Genomic DNA, 12941 nt, shown 5'->3' with positions numbered 1-12941 from the left:
ACTGGTATGGACTCGATTTGTTCTGTTTTTGTAAATATGTTTAACCTAGTATCCATGATTCAGCCCATTATGGTTAAATGTGTTTGCAATGACAATTAGAGATTATAGTTTCTCATGCCATGCATAAGTAGCTGGGAGTTGATAATGATTTATCTTGGATATCAACATAAGCGTTAAAATGATTGTGATGTAGTATGATGATATGGTATCCTCCTCTAAATGTTTGAGTGGCTTGACTTGGCACATGTTCATGCATGTAGTTGAATCAAAACCAACATCGCCTCTATGATATTTATGTTCATGGTGTCCATATCCTACTCATGCTAGTGTCCAATGTTACTTATGCATAATGCATGGTTATGATCATTGTTGCTCTCTAGCTGCCCGCTTCTTAATCTTAACTGCTAGCCTTCACCTGTACTAAGTGGGAACTCTTCTAACCTTGAACCTAAAGTTATTCCAGATGAGTCCACCATACCTACCTATATGTTGTATTACCCTGCCGTCCTAAGTAAATTTGCATGTTCCACCTGTAAAAACTTCTAAAAATTATCCTTTTTGTGTGCCTGGATCGTTCGTGGAACGACAGGAGGTGGTCACTATCTTCCATGATAAGCGGGTTATTCTCAGGTCGAGTGTTTATTCACTCGCCATCGCACGAGAAAATGGGCGGTAATAGGGATTCCCAGTCCCGAACTCAAAAATGCAAATAATAAAACAAAACTCCCCCGGGACTGATGTTGGTATGGACGGCACCCGTTGTTTCGGACAAGCCGTGGTGTGTGATTGATGGTGGAGGGGGAGTAAACCTTTACTTTTATCGCTTGGGAACTGCCACTAGCGTGCTTAGCATGGAAGATACTGATAACTGATGGTCGCGAAGTGAATAAGAAGGGTGCATGTCTCAATATATCATTTATCACTGTTTTAAAAATTGAGCTCTAGCACCTCTGCAAATCACTGCTTCCCTCTGCGAAGGGACTATCTATTTACTTTTATGTTGTGTCACCACCTTCTAAAAATAGCGCCAGAAACTGAGTAGAGCACATCTGTCATGATTTATGCATTATGTGTAGCTCATGTTGGGTGCATCATGACTGGATCTTTTCTACCATGAATTAGAATGTTTAGTCGTTACTTGAACTTTGGAGGTGCTCTGCATTTATGTTTTGCGGTCTCAGAAAGGGCTAGCGAGGTACCACTATTGTCATATTAAATCATGGTTGTTTTGACAACATGTTGCTGTTTGAGATATTTTATTATTGCTCGCTAGCTGATTATGTCATTGATATGAGTCATTATAATCTTTAGATGTTATTGTTGACATGGTTAGTTATAATGTTGGCTGGAAACCTGGGTGTTGTTTAAGCTTATTTATGCAAACAAGAGAAAATGAGTTCGTAAAAGTTTTTTCTTTCTCACTTTCAGTTTATCAACTGAATTGCTTGAGGACAAGCAAAGGTTTAAGCTTGGGGGAGTTGATACGTCTCCAACGTATCAACTTTTTCTCACGCTTTTCCTCTTGTTTTGGACTCTAATTTGCATGATTTGAATGAAACTAACCCCGGACTGACGCTGTTTTCAGCAGACCTACCATGGTGTTGTTTTTGTGCAGAAATAAAAGTTCTCGGAATCGAACGAAACTTTGTGAGGAATTTTTCTGGAATAAAAGAGGATTTTTGGAGCCAAGACCCACCAGAGAGGGTCCCCTAGGTGGGCACAATCCAGCAGGGTGCGCCCCCTCTCCTGGCGCACCCAAGTGGGTTGTACCCACCTGGTGGCCCCGTTGACGACCCCCCTGATACTATAAAATCACATTATTTTAGAAAAAATCAAGGAGAAAGAATTATCGCGATCCACGAGAGGGAGCCGCCGCCAAGCCCTGTTCTTCCTCGGGAGAGCAGATCTGGAGTCCGTTAGGGGCTCGGAAGAGGGGGATCTTTGTTCTTCGTCATCACCAACCCATCTCCATCGCCAATTCCATGATGCTTCCCACTGGGAGTGATTAATTCCTTCGTAGGCTCGCTGGTCGGTGAGGAGTTGGATGAGATTCATCATGTAATCGAGTTAGTTTTGTGAGGGCCTGATCCCTAGTATCCACTATGTTCTTAGATTGATGTTGCTATGACTTTGCTATGCTTAATGCTTGTCACTTTGGGACCCGGGTGCCATGAACTCAAATCTGGACCGTTTATGAATTCATCATTATATCCATGTTTTAGATCCGATCTTGCAAGTTATAGTCACCTAGTATGGTTATGATCCGACAACCCCGGAGTGACAGCAACTGGGCCCACTCTCGGTGATGACCATAGTTTGAGGAGTTCATGTATTCACTATGTGTTAATGCTTTGTTCTAGTTCTCTATTCAAAGGAGGCCTTAATATCCCTTAGTTTCCAATATGGACCCCGCTACCACGGGAGGGTAGGACAAAAGATGTCATGCAAGTTCTTTTAATAAAGCACGTATGACTATTTACGGAATACATGCCTACATTATATCGATGAACTGGAGATAGTGTCGTATCGCCCTAGGTTATAACTGTCTAATGATGAATATCATCCAACAAGTCACCAATCCAATGCCTACAAATTTATCTTATATTGTTTCTGCTAAGTTACTACTATTGCTGCTACTGTCACACTTGCTACAATATCAGTGCTATCACTATTACCGTTACCGTTGTTGTTGTCACTACTTTCAAAACTATCAAATTACTTTGCTACTGATCACTTTGCTGCAGATAATTAATCTCTAGGTGTGGTTGAATTGACAACACAACTGCTAATACCTTCAAATATTCATTGGCTCCCCTTATGTTGAATCTATAAATTTGGGTTAAATACTTGCCCTCGAAAACTGTTGTGATCCCCTATACTTGTGGGTTATCAGTCCTTTTCAGGTACTTCAGGATATTCTTGACCGCTGTCCAGTGACCCACACCTGGATTACTTTGGTACCTCCCTGCTAAATTTATAGCAAGGCACACATCAGGTGTGGTACACATCATAGCATACATGATAGAACCTATGGCTGAGGCATAGGGAATGACTTTCATTTTCTCTCTATCTTTTGTAGTGGTTGGGCATTGAGTCTGACTCAACTTCACACCTTGTAACACGGGCAAGAACCCTTTCTTTGACTAGTTCATTTTGAACTTCTTCAAAAATTTATCAAGGTATGTGCTTTGTGAAAGTCCTATCAAGCGTCTTGATCTATCTCTATAGATCTTGATGCCCAATATATAAGAAGCTTCACCAAGGTCTTTCATTGAAAAACTTTTATTCAAGTATCCTTTTTGTTGGGGAACGTAGTAATTTCAAAAAAAATCCTACGATCACTCAAGATCTATCTCTAGGTGATGCATAGCAACAAGAGGGGAGAGTGCTTTCTACGTACCCTCGTAGAAAGAAAGCGGAAGTGTTATGACAACGCGGTTGATGTAGTCATATGTCTTCATGATCCGACCGACCCTAGCACCGAAGGTACGGCACCTCTGCGATCTATACACGTTCAGCTCGGTGACGTCCCATGAACTCTAGATCCAGTTGAGGTCGAGGGAGAGTTTCGTCAACATGACAGCGTGGTGACGGTAATGATGAAGTTACCGGCACAGGGCTTTGCCTAAGCACTACGATGATATGACCGAGGTGTGTAACTATGGAGGGGGGCACTGCACACGGCTAAAACAATTGTCAACTTGTGTGTTCTAGGGTGCCCTCCTGCCCCCGTATATAAAGGAGCAAGGGGAGAGGCCGGCCGGCCCTCATGGGGCGCGCCCCAAGTAGGATTCCTACTAAGAATCCTATTCCTAGTATGTTTCCAACAAGTGAAGAGAGGGGGAAGGAAGGAGAGGGAGAGAGGGAGAAGGAAAGGGGGGGCCACCCCCTTCCCTTGTCCTATTCGGACTCAAGGGGGGCGCGTGGCCAGCCCTCTTGCGGCCCTCCTCTCTCTCCACTAAGGCCCATCAAGGCCCACTAGTTCCCTCAGGGGGTTCCGGTAACCCTCCGGCACAGTGGTTTTATCCGAAACTTCTCCGGAACACTTCCGGTGCCCGAATATAGTCGTCCAATATATCAATCTTTATGTCTCGACCATTTCGAGACTCCTCTTCATGTCCATGATCATATCCGAGACTCCGAACAATCTTCGGTACATCATATCACATAAACTCATAATACCAATCGTCATCAGACGTTAAGTGTGCGGACCCTACGAGTTCGAGAACTATGTAGACATGATCGAGACACGTCTCCGGTCAATAACCAATAGCAGAACCTGGATGCTCATATTGGTTCCTACATATTCTACGAAGATCTTTATCGGTCAAACCGCATAACAACATACGTTGTTCCCTTTGTCATCGGTATGTTACTTGCCCGAGATTTGACCGTCGGTACCTCAATACCTACTTCAATCTCGTTACCGGCAAGTCTCTTTACTCGTTCCGTAATACTTCATCCCACAACTAACTCATTAGTCACAATGCTTGCAAGGCTTATAGTGATGAGTATTACCGAGAGGGCCCAGAAATACCTCTCTGAAACACGGAGTGACAAATCCTAATCTCGATCTATGCCAACCCAACAAACACCTTCGGAGACACCCGTAGAGCACCTTTATAATCACCCACTTACGTTGTGACATTTGGTAGCACACAAAGTGTTCCTCTGGTATTCGGGAGTTGCATAATCTCATAGTCTGAGGAACTTGTATAAGTCATGAAGAAAGCAGTAGCAATGAAACTAACACGATCATAATGCTAAGCTAATGGATGGGTCATGTCCATCACATCATTCTCCTAATGATGTGATCCCGTTCATCAAATGACAACACATATCTATGGTTAGGAAACATAACCATCTTTGATTAACGAGCTAGTCAAGTAGAGGCATACTAGGGACAATATGTTTTTGTCTATGTATTCACACATATACTAAGTTTCTAGTTAATGCAATTCTAGCATAAATAATAAACATTTATCATGAATTAAGGAAATAAATAATAACTTTATTATTGCCTCTAGGGCATCTTTCCTTCAGTCTCCAACTTGCACTAGAGTCAGTAATCTAGATTACATAGTAATGATTCTAACACCCATGGAGATTTGGTGCTGATCATGTTTTGCTCGTGGAAGAGGCTTAGTCAACGGGTCTGCAACATTCAGATCCGTGTGTATCTTGCAAATCTCTATGTCCCCTTCCGACACTTAATGACGGATGGAATTGAAGCGTCTCTTGATGTGCTTGGTTCTCTTGTGAAATCTGGATTCCTTTGCCAAGGCAATTGCACCAGTATTGTTACAAAAGATTTTCATTGGACCCGATGTACTAGGTATGACACCTAGATCGGATATGAACTCCTTCATCCAAAATCCTTCATTTGCTGCTTCCGAAGCAGCAATGTACTCCGCTTCACTCGTAGATCCCGCCACGATGCTCTGCTTGGAACTGCACCATTCAGTAAAAATACGTATCCGGTTTGCGACTTAGAGTCATCCGGATCAGTGTCAAAGATTGTATCGACGTATAACGACGAGCTCTTTTTCACCTCCATAAATGAGAAACATATCCTTAGTCCTTTTCAGGTATTTTAGGATGTTCTTGACCGTTGTCTAGTGCTCCACTCCGGGATTACTTTGGTACCTCCCTGTTATGCTTATAGCAAGACATACATCAGGTCTGGTACACAGCATTGAATATATGATAGAACCTATGGCTGAAGCATAGGGAATGACTTTCATTTTCTCTCTATCTTCTATAGTGGTCGGGCATTGAGTCTGACTCAACTTCACACCTTGTAACACAGGCAAGAATGTCACGCCCAATATGCGACCCTATCCAAAAGGAACTTGAAGGTCCCACCAAGGATAGACCCGCATATTGAAATGCTTTTGCAAGGTGGATATCATTACATCAACATTACATAATAGATAGGGATACATACAAAAGGCATACAATGCCACACGAATACAACATCATCTTACATAAGAGCAACATCCGACTACGGATGAAACATAAACAGAAACTCAAACGACATCCACCCTGCTAGCCCAGGCTGCCGACCTGGAACCTATCCCCTGATCGAAGAAGAAGCAGAAGAAGAACTCCATAACAAGCAAACATCGCTCTCGCGTCATCATCATCGAATAACTTGTACCTGCAACTGTTGTTGTAGTAACCTGTGAGCCACGAGGACTCAGCAATCCCATTACCATGGGTATCAAGACTAGCAAAGCTTAATGGGAAAGGAAGGGGTAAAGTGGTGAGGTTGCAGCAGCAACTAAGCATATATGGTGGCTAACATACGCAAATAAGAGCGAGAAGAGAAGCAAAGGAACGGTCGTGAAGCTAGCAATGATCAAGAGATGATCCTGAACTCCTACTTACGTCAAACATAACCCAGAAACTGTGTTCACATCCCGGACTCCGCCAAGAAGAGACCATCACGGCTACACACGCGGTTGATGTGTTTTAATTCGGATCTGGTGTCAAGTTATCTACAACCGGACATTAACAAATTCCCATCTACCACATAACCGCGGGCACGGCTTTCGAAAGATAATACCCTGCAGGGTTGTCCCAACTTAGCCCATGATAAGCTCTCGCGATCAACGAAGGATATACCTTCTCCCAGGAAGACCCGATCAGTCTCGGAATCCCGGTTCACAAGACATTTCGATAATGGTAAAACAATACCAGCAAAGCCGCCCGAATGTGCCAACAAATCCTGATAGGAGCTGCACATATCTCGTTCTGGGGCACACCGGATGAGCAAGACGTCGGGTTGGCATAGACCCTGGTTGCCTAGGGAGCGCCGGACATCACTCAGGTTGGACCAACACTCGTAGGAGCACTAGCCAGGGGTGGTAAAATAAAGATGACCCTCGGGCTCCGGAAACCCAAGGGAAAAAGGGCTAAGTGAGGCAAATGTAAAACCAAGGTTGGGCCTTGCTGGAGGAGTTTTATTCAAAGCGAACTGTCAAGGGGGTCCCATAAATCACCCAACCGCGTAAGGAACGCAAAATCCGGGAACATAACACTGGTATGACGGAAACTAGGGCGGCAAGAGTGGAACAAAACACCAGGCATAAGGCCGAGTCTTCCACCCTTTACCAAGTATATGGATGCATTAATTAAATAAGAGATATTGTGATATCCCAACAAAATCTTGTCCACCATGGAGAAATCTTCAACTTCACCTGCAACTAACAACGCTATAAGAGGGGCTGAGCAAAGCAGTAACATAGCCAAGCAATGGTTTGCTAGGACGGGTGAAAAGGTTAGAGGCTGACATGGCAATTTGGGAGGCTTGAAGAGCAAATGATAGGTAGCGCAGCATAGCGATAGAACGAAGCAACTAGCATAGCAATGATAGTAGTGAGATCCAGGGTAGCGGTCATCTTGCCTGAAATCCTGCTAGGGAGAAGAACGAGTCCATGAAGAAGATGAAGCCACAAAGACGAACCAAGCGTAGACGAACGAATCCTCACGATCGCAACGAAACGGAAACTATCGAGAAGAAGCACACAACATGGTAAACATACCACATGAACAAGGCATGATGCTCAACCAAGCATGATGCATGACAAAGCTATATGAAGCTACTCATGGCAAGATATGATGCAAACAAGAGCAACACATCAAAGCAAGTTAAATGAGGCCGGAAACAACATATAACAATTCCGGTAAGTCCTCATATGCAAATTTAGAAGTTGGTCCAGATCTGAATAAACCTTATGTTCAAGTTGTTAACCAGCAAGTTAAGATGCACCAAGATGATCTACACGAAATTCTAGTCAAGTTACATATAAAGTTCATTTAATTCGGAGCTACGGCTTAGAAGATATGAGCAAAACAAGTCAAACATGGCATTGATGAAAAATGCGTGCAAACATCAAGCAAACACTCTCAAACATGGATGCAACATGATAATATTAAACTACATGCAAAATCAAGCAAGTTTCATATAGAGCACACTCAAAATGGAGCAACGGTTCAACACATACACTCTATACAAGTTTAAAGGACAAGCTGTCCAAAACAGCAACTAGGCATCTTACAAGCATCAAAACAATATGCTACAGCATCCCAACGTGAAACAAAAGGCATGGGCATGAAATGCAAGTAAAGCATGGCAAAACATGAACACTGAGCTATCTCCAGAAATCACTAGAACATGCTCAAAAGGACATCGCAAGATTGCAAATAATAACAGTTTCAGACTTATCATAAAATAACATCAGGTTGCAATGTTTAGAGCTATCAAACAACTTGCTACATGAACTTATCATGGAAAACAAAGGCATGTCAAGAATCTAATAGTTGCATATAACAAAAGTCCCTTACTGACCATGAGCCAAAAATGCATAGAAGATATGGTGTCACCCATGTAAACATGGAAAGTTATATGACAGATTCAGACATGGCAGGAAAAACAATAAGTAGGCATGTTGGTGAGCTTGTACAACTCAGCACAGAGCAATACATGGCATGGAAAGGCAACCAAAAGTAAGATGGAATATTTATGAATCTAAACATGGTAATAGCAAGTTCATAGGGGGCATGGATCACTAGCAAAGCACATGGCAAAACTGAACTTAATGTTAACAGGCTGACAGCAATATTATTTAGCACTTTTGGAGCACTATTACAACAAGCTACAGCAGGATATAAATGCAACCAGGGGCATGGATGGATATAGCATGACATGTGTAACAAAATATCCTTAGTGAACATCTCCAGATTATGCATAGAATGACTTGTAGCAGCAGGTTTACATAGCATCATGATATAGCAGATTCAGCCTAGCAAAACAGCAACAACAAGTACCCTACTTCACGAGCTCGATGCACTCAGTACAAGACTCACAAAAATATATGGATGGCACCACAATAAATATGGCATGATGTAGTACAAAACACATGTAGAGCTCATGCTCATAGGATGTACACATTAAACATGGCAAAAATGACAAATGAGCATGTTCTGTTAACAGACAGCAGACAACATTATATAGCACTCTTGCAACAGAGATTTAGGAATCAAGATGACCTCAAACAAGCATGTAACAATGGAATGAAATGAAGAGCATCTCTCAATGAACATTTTGATATATTAAGCACGCAAAACGGAGCAGTATGCTAGGAGATATGGCATGTTGAACAGGGCATGAAAATAACAAAGATCTGGGGACTTGGCGAAAATCTCACCCCGAGGAGAAGTCAACGCGGGACGAGGTGGTGCGGGATGAGGGGATCCGGGGCACAGGGAGGCCGTTTGGATGGTTGTGGTGGTGGATCTCATCCACCCGACGGTTCCGGGCCGGATCTCGCCGGATCCGGCCGGAGACGACTCCGGCGAGGCACGGGGAGGCGCGGGCGAGCTCCGGCGACGAGGCCGGCAAGGTGGTGGCGAAGGGCGGCGGGGCCGGAGCGGAGAGCCGGCGCGGGACGGCAGCGCAGCGCACCGAGCGGCAGGGAGGCGGCACCGCGCGGGACGGCGGGGCTCGGGCGGCTTGGGGCAGAGGACGGCCTCCGGCGAGGGAGACGGGAAGGCGGGCGGCGAGGAGGAACCGAGGCGCGCGGCGGCGCCATGGCCACGGCGGCGGGGCCACGCCAACGGCGGTCGGCGCAGAGGCGGGGGACGGCAGCGACTCGGGCGGTGCTCGCCCCGGCGAACGGCGGCGGAGGGTGCGGGGCGGAGCCCGGCGCGCGGGCCAGGAGGCGCGGCGGCGCGGCCAGGCGGGCGGACGGCGGCGGCGGCGCGGGCTCGCGCGGGCCCGATCCGGGTCCCGCGGGCTGCGCGTGGTGGGAGTAGAGAGAGGGTGAGGTGGCGGGCGCTGAGAGGCTGGGGCGGCGGCGCGGGTGACGTGGCAGGAGGCGATTCGCCGGGGTGAGGTGGAGGCCGGACGTGTCCGGCGAGATTGGACATGTCCGTCGGCGGGAGGAGCAAGAAACTAGGGTTTGGACCCGGGATTTGGACGGGGAGGACCTATTTATAGGTAGAGGGAGCTAGGAGACTCCAAATGGGGTGCGGTTTTGGCCCACACGATCGTGATCGAACAACCGAGAGCATGGAGGGGGTTTGGATGGGCTCATGGGCTGTGATGAAGAGGGGCTGGGATGCAAAGAGAGAGGGGTTTCGGGCTATGCGGTTACCCGTTGGAGTATCAAACGGGCTCCAAATGGCACGAAACTTGACAGGCGGTCTACCGGTGGTATACCAAGGCCGCTTGGCAAACCTCGGGCCATTCCGAGAAAGTTTAACACCCGCACATGAAAAGAGACAAGAAGGGACGTCGGATGACATAGGAGTGCTGGATTGCAAAACGGACAACGGGGAAAATGCTCGGATGCATGAGACGAACACGTATGCAAAATGAGATGCACATGATGACATGATAAAATGCAACACGCGAGCAAATGACATGGCAACGATGGCAAATAACTTGCAGACACCTGGCGCATCGAATCTGGGGCGTTACAAAGAACCCTTTTTTTGACTGATCCCTTTTGAACTTCTTCAAAATTTTATCAAGGTATGTGCTTTGTGAAAGTCCAATTAAGCGTCTTGATCTATCTCTATAGATCTTGATGCCCAATATGTAAGCAGCTTCTCCGAGGTCTTTCATAGAAAAACTCGTATTCAGGTATCCCTTTATGCTATCTAGAAATTCTCTATAATTTCCAATCAACAATATGTCATCTACATATAAGATTAGAAATGCTACAGAGCTCCCACTCACTTTCTTGTAAATACAGGCTTCTCCAAAAATCTGTATAAAACCATATGCTTTGATCACACTATCAAAGCGTTTATTCCAACTCCGAGAGGCTTGCACCAGTCCATAAATGGATCGCTAGAGCTTGCACACTTTGTTAGCACCCTTTGGATCGACAAAACCTTCTGGTTGCATCATATAGAACTCTTCTTCCAGAAATCCATTCAGGAATGCAGTTTTGACATCCATTTTCTAAATTTCATAATCATAAAATGCAGCAATTGCTAACATGATTCAGACAGACTTAAGTATAGCTACGGGTGAGAAAGTCTCATCGTAGTCAACTCCTTGAACTTGTCGAAAACCTTTCGCAACAAGTCGAGCTTTGTAAACAGTAACATTACCGTCTGCGTCGGTCTTCTTCTTAAAGATCCATTTATTTTCTATGGCTTGCCGATCATCGGGCAAGTCCACCAAAGTCCACACTTTGTTCTCATGCATGGATCCCATCTTAGATTTCATGGCCTTAAGCCATTTCGCGGAATCTGGGCTCATCATCGCTTCCTCATAATTTGTAGGTTCATCATGGTCTAGTAGCATGACTTCTAGAACAGGATTACCGTACCACTCTGGTGCGGATCTTACTCTGGAAGACCTATGAGGTTCGGTAGTAACTTGATCTGAAGCTTCATGATCATCATCATTAGCTTCCTCACTAATTGGTGTAGGAATCACGGGAACTGATTTCTGTGATGAACTACTTCCCAATAAGGGAGAAGGTATAACTACCTCATCAAGTTCTACTTTCCTCCCACTCACTTCTTTCGAGAGAAACTCCTTCTCTAGAAAGGATCCATTCTTAGCAACAAAGATTTTGCCTTCGGATCTGTGATAGAAGGTCTACCCAACAGTTTCCTTTGGGTATCCTATGAAGACGCACTTCTCCAATTTGAATTCGAGCTTATCAGGTTGAAGCTTTTTCACATAAGCATCGCAACCCCAAACTTTAAAAAACGACAACTTTGGTTTCTTGCCAAACCACAGTTCATAAGGCATCGTCTCAATGGATTTTGATGGTGCACTATTTAAAGTGAATGCAGCCGTCTCTAAAGAATAACGCCAAAATGATAGCGGTAAATCAGTAAGAGACATCATAGATCGCACCATATCCAATAAAGTACGGTTACGATGTTCGAACACACCATTTCGCTGTGGTGTTCCACGTGGCGTTAATTGTGAAACTATCCCATGTTGTTTCAAATGAAGACCAAAATCATAACTCAAATATTCTCCTCCATGATCAGATCGTAGAAACTTTATTTTCTTGTTACAATGATTTTCCACTTCACTCTGAAATTCTTTTAACTTTTCAAATGTTTCAGACTTATGTTTAATTAAGTAGATATAACCATATCTGCTCAAATCATTTGCGAAGGTAAGAAAATAACGATACCCACCACAAGCTTCAATACTCATTGGACCGCATACATCAGTATGTATTATTTCCAACAAGTTAGTAGCTCGTTCCATTGTTCCGGAGAACAGAGTTTTAGTCATCTTGCCCATAAGGCACGGTTTGCAAGCACCAAGTGATTCATAATCAAGTGACTCCAAAAGTCCATCAGCATGGAGTTTCTTCATGCGCTTTACACCGATATGACCCAAACGGTAGTGCCACAAATAAGTTGCACTATCATTATTAAACTTCAATCTTTTGGCTTCAACACTATGAATATGTGTATTACTACTATCGAGATTCAATAAAAATAGACCACTCAGCAGGGGTGCATGACCATAAAAGATATTATTCATATAAATAGAACAACCATTATTCTCTGATTTAAATGAATAACCGTCTCGCATTAAACAAGATCCAGATATAATGTTCATGCTCGACGCTGGCACCAAATAACAATTATTCAGGTCTAAAACTAATCCCGATGGTAGATGTAGAGGTAGCATGCCAACCGCGATCACATCGACTTTGGAACCATTTCCCACGTGCATCGTCACCTCATTCTTAGCCAATCTTCACTTAATCCGTAGCCCCTGTTTCGAGTTGCAAATATGAGCAACAGAACCAGTATCAAATACCCAGACACAACTGTGAGCATTAGTTAAGTACACATCAATAACATGTATATCAAATATACCTTTCACTTTGCCATCCTTCTTATCCGCCAAATACTTGGAGCAGTTCCGCTTCCAGTGACCAGTC

Source organism: Triticum aestivum, chromosome 4B, assembly GCF_018294505.1.
Source record: "Triticum aestivum cultivar Chinese Spring chromosome 4B, IWGSC CS RefSeq v2.1, whole genome shotgun sequence".
Lineage (NCBI taxonomy): Eukaryota > Viridiplantae > Streptophyta > Magnoliopsida > Poales > Poaceae > Triticum > Triticum aestivum.
The sequence above is the reverse complement of the archived record's forward strand: the minus strand, read 5'-3'. Positions refer to the sequence as shown.